The following is a 9,330-nucleotide window of genomic DNA, read 5'->3' on the forward strand; positions in this document are numbered from 1 at the left end:
GAGCACACGGAGCTCCCGGGATTTGTACATCTCTGTTTTATTGTATGATTTTGTTTTTATAAATATAAATAAAGGGATGCACAGATACCAGTTTTGCGAGTACGAGTACTGGTACTTGCCGAGTACTTACAAGTACGAGTACTGATACATTTTTGTTTATTATCATGTGACAGTTTTACTAAAACAATACAGACTAATGATTTCAGGACAGTGGTGGAGCGCCAGAGCCAGGTCCCAGCTGCAACCGCTGCCACCCTGGTAGTTCTCATGAAAATGCCAAGTATCTGCACTGGTACTCGAAAAGTATCTGTGCATCCCTAGCCTTAAGCATTGAAGACCAGCGGTCAAAGATTACATTCTGGAACAACATGTGTCGGTGTTCTGGGACTCCAAGGCTTTAGGGCGGTTTTGCTTCGGAACCCCAATGGCACTGTTTTCTATGGTCTCAGACAGGGGTGTAACTAGAAATCACAGGGCCCCATAGCAAAATTTTGTATGGGGCCCTGTGATTTCTTGTTAAGCCCACCTGATAACCCAAACAGCCCACCTGAGGGTGACCTAGGGTTGCCACGTTTTCTTCAAGCGAAACCCGAACACTCTAGCGACGAGCGGACATTTTTTTGGGGGGAGAATGAGTCATGGCTTATTCATATGTAATGGGCACCACCCATTCTTATGTAAATATCACAGTTGAGACTGTTTTTAGTGGAGGGGCCAGTAGCCCCTATCTTAATTTTGGTTGCCCCTGTCTAAGAATATCGCAGTTGTTGCGAAACCCTGATTTTCGGCACCCCATTGCTCTGCCATGTTTCTTGTCAGTAAAAATATGATTCTGGGACCCCAGATGCCAATGCACCATTGCTCTGGATATCTATGTTTGCATAGACTGAGGCCATGCTGGGATCTGCAGCTCTTAAGCAGCCGGAGGGCAGTCATTCGGGTCTATATCTTTACTTTCCGCACAGACTTTCTCTCTTGGTCATTCTCTGCTGCTTAAATTACTTTTTTCCTCCCTCTGTGTTCCATCATCAGGCGATGTGTTGTCGCTGTCACTCAGCTTTCCTCTAATGTTTGCAAAGTCTAGCAGTTTTCACTCTTCCTCGCTTTCCTCATTTCACACTCACTTTCCTTCCTCCACATCTTTTCCCCTTATCTCCCTAATACTGAGTCAGTAATATCCCCTCTACATATGGATTTAGCAGGCTCAGTCCAAGGCAGTAATACAGCCTCCCCATTGGCTCTGATCTTGTTACGTGTGACTTTGTATAGGGCGCTTCATGAAGCTGCACCCTCCTGATTTCCAAAGCTCTCCCTTGCTGCCTTGCTGCCAACAATCTAGCTTTGTTCCCCATCCAAGAGACTTATCTTTCACTTACACTGGCTGGCATCCTGCCGACTAAATCCCGCCACTGAACCCGGCGGTAACTTGTTCCAGGCATCATGCAACACAGAATCCTAACCCCCATCTACCGCCTCCATCTGGTTGCAGATAACAAATAAGCCCGGACGGTCCAGTGTTAGCAACAGAATGCAGATCAGGAAAAATATGATGTGTTAGAAGGATGGCTTTGGTGGTGCTGAGATAAGTATTCAGGAGGTACACTTCAGTCAAATTTGCAAATGAAAGTGTATTTCTGGGCAGAATAAATAAAAAAAAAGCATTTGCAGTACATCTCTGCAATACATCCACACTTCCCCGTGTTTTATATCTTAGAAGAAAGGCTGCAAGTACTGAAAAGTATATACAGTATTAATATGCCAGAAATCCAGTGATTTTATAACTTCCTGTTGTGGGCTGACAACTCTGCCTCTACAACCAGGCAGAGTTGTCACCTCTGAGTCCTCCCCTGCTGAACTACAGAACCTTGCCTATCCTTCACCCCTCTCTATTTCCATCCACATGCATACATTTATTTTCTCTCCTATCAAAATAATGTTGTTTCCTTGACTCCAAAGAGCCTGACCGAACACTGGGGGAATTAATAAAAAACATCTGAGACAAGTTCTATCTCAACTGGTGCCATCGCCCATAGAAACAAATCAGCTTTTTTTCATGTTTTCTACACAGCTTAGAAAATGAAAATGCAAAAGCTGATTGGCTACACTCCTGTTGATACAAAGTTATGAAGTTTGTCCCATATGCTTTTTTATTAAACCCCTTTAGGCCTTGTTCACACCAAATGCAGAGCAGATCCGGTCAGGTTTCTGCACACGCACGCTAGTCTTTTAGACACGTTTTTGACGCGTTTTTGATGCGTTCCGGGCTCTTTTTGGTTAAAAAAAATAATATATTTTTTAAAGTTTAAAATGGGCTTTCAGTGTGTTCCAGGCATTGGCATGCGTTTTTGATGCGTTCCAGAGCAGATCCAGAGCAGGTAAAATAGGGCCTGCTGCAGTTTTTCACCTGCTCTGGATCTGCTCTGCAACTGCACGCTGCGATGTGAACTGGAGCAAAAAATACCATTGGAATACATTGGATGCAGTTTTGATCCGGTCTGCACATGCTCTGCTCTGGTTCTGCTCCGCGCTTGGTGTGAACAAGCCCTTACTGTGTGTAGGGAAAGGACTCTTGGGAGATGTAGTTCTAGATCAGTGACATGTGGTACCTCTGGTTCCGGTTGAGGCATTCCCCAGCCTCACCCCCAGCACGCCTTCCCCCCCCCGCCGGCCGAAGCCCCACTCCAAATCCGGTCCCCTAGCTAGTGTGAAGGAGACAGGGAGGAGACAGGGAGGAGCCTCCCTGTTCCTCACTTGCTCGTCACTGCTGAGGCATTGAGATCGATGGCCTCAGTGGGTTTTTTTTTCTTTTTTTGATTGGACAGCTTGGACCAATGGCGCTTTGCCATTGATCCAAGCCATCCACAGAGCTCACGCCCTGACCACACGTCCCTGTTCTAGATGCATGCTTAGCTTGGAATGAATTGAGCTGCCTGTGCAAGAATTTTTCAAGCCTGGCTGATTGGCTACATTCCAGTTGAGACAAAGTTTGTCTCAGGCACTTTTTATTAATCCCCTTCACTGTGCCTAGGGAAAGGATTCTTGGTTGATGTAGTTCTGGAGGCATGCCTAGGTTGGTAGGAACGGAGCTGCCACCAGCTGCCTGTACAAGAATTTTGCAAGCCTGGCTGACTGGCTACATTCCAGTTGAGACAAAGTTTGTCTCAGGCACTTTTTATTAATCCCCTTCACTGTGTCTAGGGAAAAGATTCTTGGTTGATGCAGTTCTGGTTGGAAGGAACTGAGATGCCAGCAGATGCCTGTACAAGAATTTTGCAAGCCGGGCCTATTGGGTGCACCCCAGTTCAAACAAAGTCGACAGATTTTTTTTTTTTTTTGCATTCAATGTTTATTAAGGTTTTTAGAAAAGTGTACAAATGAAAAAAGAAACAATATGGTATAGTAGTACATGATATTATCCAGAAAATAGAAACATACTTCAATTCAAACAACTTAACGCAAACTCTCCTAAGAGTCACGAGTTGGTAACATTTAGGCATGTCTTAATATTTCCCTTCACTCTGTCCAGGGAAACGGTTCTTGGGAGATGTAGTTCTGAGGTCACCTCTATGTGGTAGGCACTGAGCTGACCAGCAGCTGCCCCTGCAATAACTGTGTAACATGTCACAGGAAGTACTACAAGCTGTTTCTACAGTAACAAGGCAAAGTTAAAAATAAGGCAGCAGCATGATCTAGAGGAGGAGAGGAAAGTTTGAGGGTCAATTTGCGTCATGTCTATACAAATCCTTTAAGGTTTGAAATGCATACAGTCTACTCAATCAACCTATAGTGTTTTCATCAATGCATTGAAGTAGTATTCTGACTCCGATTGTTGTATTAGCGATTCATCTCTTGCTGAGATCTCTATGCCTGGCCTGTATAAGCAGAAATAATCACTGCGGACAATCCTTATCAGATAGCTGATTTCACCAAATACCTTTTTCATCCACAAAGTACTTTATTTGAATGCAGCAGGTTACCCAGACAACAGGATACAGCAGATGAATGAATAGACGGTATTTGAAGGTCAGAGATAGTAGTATTTCCAAGCATGCAATGCAGATTAACATGTGGTCATGATACTGTCAGCCATGACACTAGACTAGTGGAGAAGAAGGGCGGTACATTACACACAAGGGGAATTACATCATAGCTGGGAGGGAACACAGAAAAACATAACCAGAATGACCACAAGATGGCAGCACATGAACCGACTATAATGCTGCTCACAATATATGACTTAAAAGAGAACTATGGGGTACATGTTTTTACCCACAGTTCTCTTTAGGGTCACGGGAGGACATATACTAGCATCCTCCCGTGACCCAAAGCTCAGTATATCACGAGTGACAGCTCGCGTTATACTGAGACCGCTGCAGCCAGGATGGATCCCGACAATGCTGTCGAGATCCACCCAGCTGTGTGAATGACAGCTGGCTCTGCCTATCTAGAGGCAGAGCCAGCTGTACCCGCCCCCTCCCCCGTCCGTTCCTCCAGTCAGGGCTGGAGGATCGGAGATGGGAGGAATCTCTGCGTGGAGCCGTGACTGACAGTCACTGCTCTCTGAAGGGAGATGATCGGGAAGTGAGCGAGCGACGGTATGTGTTCTCTCACTTCCCGATCTATTGAGCCGACCTGTGACAGTTTCATTGTCACACGTCGGCTAGAACTATGAGGATGAGTGATTTCCTTTAAGGAAAACAAACTATATAAATTCTCATTTCACATGAATGTGAACAATAACTATGGCTATGAATTGTGTCATTTTTATACAAACATTGTGGCAGCCCAAGTAGCAAACCAGTCCATGCCACTCCCTTGTTTATAGTCTGGTGATCTGGGAACCTCTTTTCCTGATCTGTTTGCAATTTAGAAGAATTATTCCCAAACAAACCCCCTGCATGTTTCTTGTTGCCTTTTAGGTATAGAAGACATAAGATGTTCCAATAAGATTCAAACCTGCCTTGAAAGTTTGTCTGGAGGGTGATACGTGAAGGGAGGAGAGATTGGGTTAAACTGCATAGATTCAAGAAAGAGATCTGACTTATCTGCATGTAAGGAGCCTCCCGTGGCCCCAGTCCCGGTGGTACAGTTAAAACACAACACATATAATTATTATACTTATTACTGGTTTTTATAGTGCTATGGTCTCCTGTGATGCCGGAGCTCAATGGACCACTTGATCCTCATCTTTGTATTAATTTACCAGAGCATGCAACATTAAACAGAAACAACAATAGGCCAATATGCTGCTGACACAGCAGCCTGATTCTAAGCAAAAAATCACACGAGCATTGTCATGTAGAGTCAGGGCTGTAGAGGAATCTGGTCACAGCTATTGTAAAATATAAAACTGATACATCAAAATAACCTTGAAATGGGGTCACATGACAAAGCCATTAGTGCCCGCAAGTATCCACCGAGTGATTAAAAGTCAAAGCCCAAACATGTTGCCAATTGCCGTGTCCTCATAAAGGTACAGTATAAAATCAAGTGCAACAGGGGTATCATTCTTGGGTGGGGGGGATCCAAATGACAAAAGAGACCTGGTAGAACAATTGCCAGTGAAGGAAAGAAGAGAAAGAAGTAAATGAGAAAGAAAAGAGCAGACACAAGAACAACAGACATGAGAGAAAGTAAAAAAAACATGGCCAGAGACACAAGGTCAAGACAACTCGGGGCGTAGAATCAGTAAACCGGGAAGACACCGCTAGGCTAGCATAAGAGATCCAAGGCCACCAAATCTTTGAACACTTGAGCAGCTTGGACAGAAGACATTTTTTTGTAATTAATCATAGTTCCTGTAATTCTACTCTTCACTTCTTGAAAGCTGAGGACCGGAGATCTCGCTATGGTTTGCTTAGTGGCAATAAACATAACAGTAATCAGAATCTGTTGAAGCTTCGGGTCGGTCCGGATAGGTTCATGCAGCAGGGCTTCCCATGGGCAACATCATTCTGTGTTAATTAAAGCACATACTCCGATCCAAAGACTTTTAACCTTGGGGCACTCCCACCATATGTGAACCATAGAGTCCAGCTGAGTCCAGCCTCTGAAACTATTTGGGGAATAGGTCGGAACACTGGGTCTTTTTCTGCTGACAATTTTCTATGTTTAGAATAATTGATGGACTTTTGAGGTACACACACAACCCGTTAAATATATAACAATCGAAAAGACCTTATTTACATAATTTTAGCTATTAGAAGCAGAGAATGTGTGTGTATTCACAATAAAAGCGGCTCAGTTTTCGCTGATCTCACTATTACTCGTCTGTTACACCTTTAGGAGGTTGCCCTGGCATCCTGTCCCCACACTCGCCTGTGGAACCCCCTTTTTAGCAGACATCTCCACAGTGGTGGCTCCAATATTTCTCCAATGCTGTATTGAAGTAAGCCGCTCTATATGTTGCTGGCTATGATGTAATACTGATAATATATTATACATATTATATATATGTATCACAGTGTATGGATCTTCATATCTTATTTTGTGTATTTTATAAGAGCTCCTGAGCTCCTGAGGAAGCGGTGCTATCCATGCAACGTGTAGAACATGACCCTTCTTACTACACCTCTATAAAATGTGACAATTATACATGTAATTGGGTTTATGTAATGTATGAATAAGGACTGTACAATCTACGGTTGAAGGTGTAACAGATGAGTAATAATGAGTAGGGATGCACCGATACGGATATCGGTGCCAATACCAACTATTTGGGCTTGTACTCGCCCAAATGCTCCCGATACTTAGCCCGATACCAAAATTTCTGATATCAGGAAGTGGGGTGGTGTGTAATGAATTGCCCCTGGCTTCCTGATTGGTTGGGAAGTTGGCCAATCAGTTATTACCCGCCACCTGGCTTCCTGATTGGCCAGAAAGCTGGCTCCAGGCTTCCTCGTCACTTGGTGATGAGGAAGCATGGAACCAGCTTCCTGGCTAATCAGGAAGCTGGGCGGCATTTAATGACTCGCTGCCCGGCTTTCTGATTGCTCAGGAAGCTGGCCAATCTGGGAGCCAGGTGGCGAGTCATTACACACCATACAGGTTGATGATTGGCCGTGAATCCAGCTCCATTCTTTCTCGTCACCTGGTGACGAGGAAGCATGGATCCGGCTTCCTGGCCATTGAGCGTTTAATGACTCGCTGCCTGGCTTTCTGGTTGGTCGGGAAGTTGGCCAATCTGGGAGCCAGGTGGTGAGTCATTACACACCATACAGGTTGCTGATTGGCCGGGAAGCCAGCTCCATTCTTTCTCGTCACCTGGTGACGAGGAAGCATGGATCCGGCTTCCTGGCCATTGAGGAAGCTGGGCAGCGTTTAATGACTCGCTGCCTGGCTTTCTGGTTGGTCGGGAAGTTGGCCAATCAGGAAGCCAGGCAGTGACTCATTACACACCGTACAGCTTACTGGTTGGCCGGGAAGCCGGCTCCATGCTTCCTCGTCAACTGGTGATGAAGGAGCATGGAGCCGGCTTCCCAGCTAATCAGGAAGCCAGGAGGCGAGTCATTACACGCCGCCCAGCTTCCTTAATAGGACTTCTAGTATCGGTATTTGGTATCGGCGAGTACTGAGAAATAAATATCGTTCCTCATACTTGATACCGAAAAACCGTTATCGCTACATCCCTAATAACGAGAGAAGAGAAAATGTAGCCACTTCTCTTGTGAATACACAAATTCTGTGCTTTTAACTGGTAAAAACACTTTATAACACTTTATTCATGTCTCTGCACGGCAGTGCTCAAGGCCAGGTTCACACTATGGCGATCCGTGACTGCACGGCAATTGTGCACGTCACGGAATCACCAACCACCGCCGATCGCGCTGCCAGTGCCATTATTTTCTAATGGCACCCCAGTCACGCCTCGTGGATCACGCAGTTTACCGCCGCAATTCCACCCGTGCAATCGAACACAATTGCAGTTTTTTTATTTTCTGTCCATCCAGTCCTGAGATTTGATTCTCTATGGCAGGTAAGTAATCAAACTAGATCTTGTCTCCACCCCCAGTCTATAACTGGATAGTGATGAGAGAAGTTGGAGCCTGATGAGCTCATCGCATCACTCTATTCTATGTCACTCTGCTCTCTCCTCCTGTCAGCATGTCCCATGTTAGCTCATGAACACTGCAACACACAGAAGGGCGGAAGACCTCATTTTTCTCTGTGGCAGTTAAGTAACCCTTACGAGTCTGGTCCCTCCCCCATTCTGTCAAAGTAGAAGGAAGGAGCAGTAGACTGATAAGCTTATCTCTCTGTCACTTAGTTCTCTCCCCTGTGGTATTGTGTGGCAATCCCACTGTAGAATTGGATGTGATGATCACCTGGGACTCTCAGCCAGATGGGCTGAGACGTTTCAGGAAACAAGGGATTGTCTGGATTCTGCTTGGGATCCTGGAACTGGGATGTTTCAAGGTGATTCTGGAGGAAAGATGAGATCCCTAGTCCTGGGTCCAGGCTTTAGCAGTGACCAGCACTCGATAATTGCACAGGTGTGCACAGCCATTAAGAAAAGGATGCTGGCTAGGGGAATGAGCTCCTGCTGGAAAGAGGAACAGAGCGTGTTCAGGTGTCAGGAGAACGCCCCCCAGAAGTCAGAGAGGAGTAGGGTTGACACCTGTCCAGGATTCACCCGGACAGTCCGGGTTTTGTATGCTGTGTCCGGGTTTCATGGCAGCTGAAACCCGGACACAAGATGTCAGACAGACAGGGGCAACCAAAATGAACATAGGGGCTACTGGCCTCCCACTGAAAAATAGTCTCAACTGTGATATTTAGATATGAATGGGTGGAGCTATTTACATATGAATAAGGCGCGACTCATTCTCTCCAAAACATTTCTGTGCGTCGCTAGAGTGTTCGGGTTTCGCTGGAAGAAAAGGTGGTAACCCTAGAGAGGAGTCAGGTGGTGAGTGTGCTAGAGGCACACTAAGACAACCAGGGAAGCTGGGAGAGAACTGGTGAGGCTAGGAGAGCCGTGAGCCTTAACCCCTTCATGACTGAGGCCTTTTTTTCAATTTTTTTACCCATGTTATATTCCACATTTTAGGCCTGAAAATTACTTAAAACCCCCCAACATTATATATTTTCTGAATGCCAAGACCCTATAGAATAAAATGGTGGTAGTTGCAAATTTTTATGTTGCGCAATATTAGCGCAACTCCTTATTAAACCCCAAAATTTAGTGAAAAATTTAATTAAATGCCCCAAAACACAACAAAATACCCATTTTTTAATGAAATATAAAAGATGAGGTTACAACGAGTAAAACGATACCCAACATGCCCAGGTTACAAATTGCGTGCATCCGTAAAACGGCGAAAAACCCCA

This window comes from Nanorana parkeri, unplaced genomic scaffold (genome assembly GCF_000935625.1).
Source record: "Nanorana parkeri isolate BGI_ZX_2015 unplaced genomic scaffold, ASM93562v1 scaffold178, whole genome shotgun sequence".
NCBI lineage: Eukaryota > Metazoa > Chordata > Amphibia > Anura > Dicroglossidae > Nanorana > Nanorana parkeri.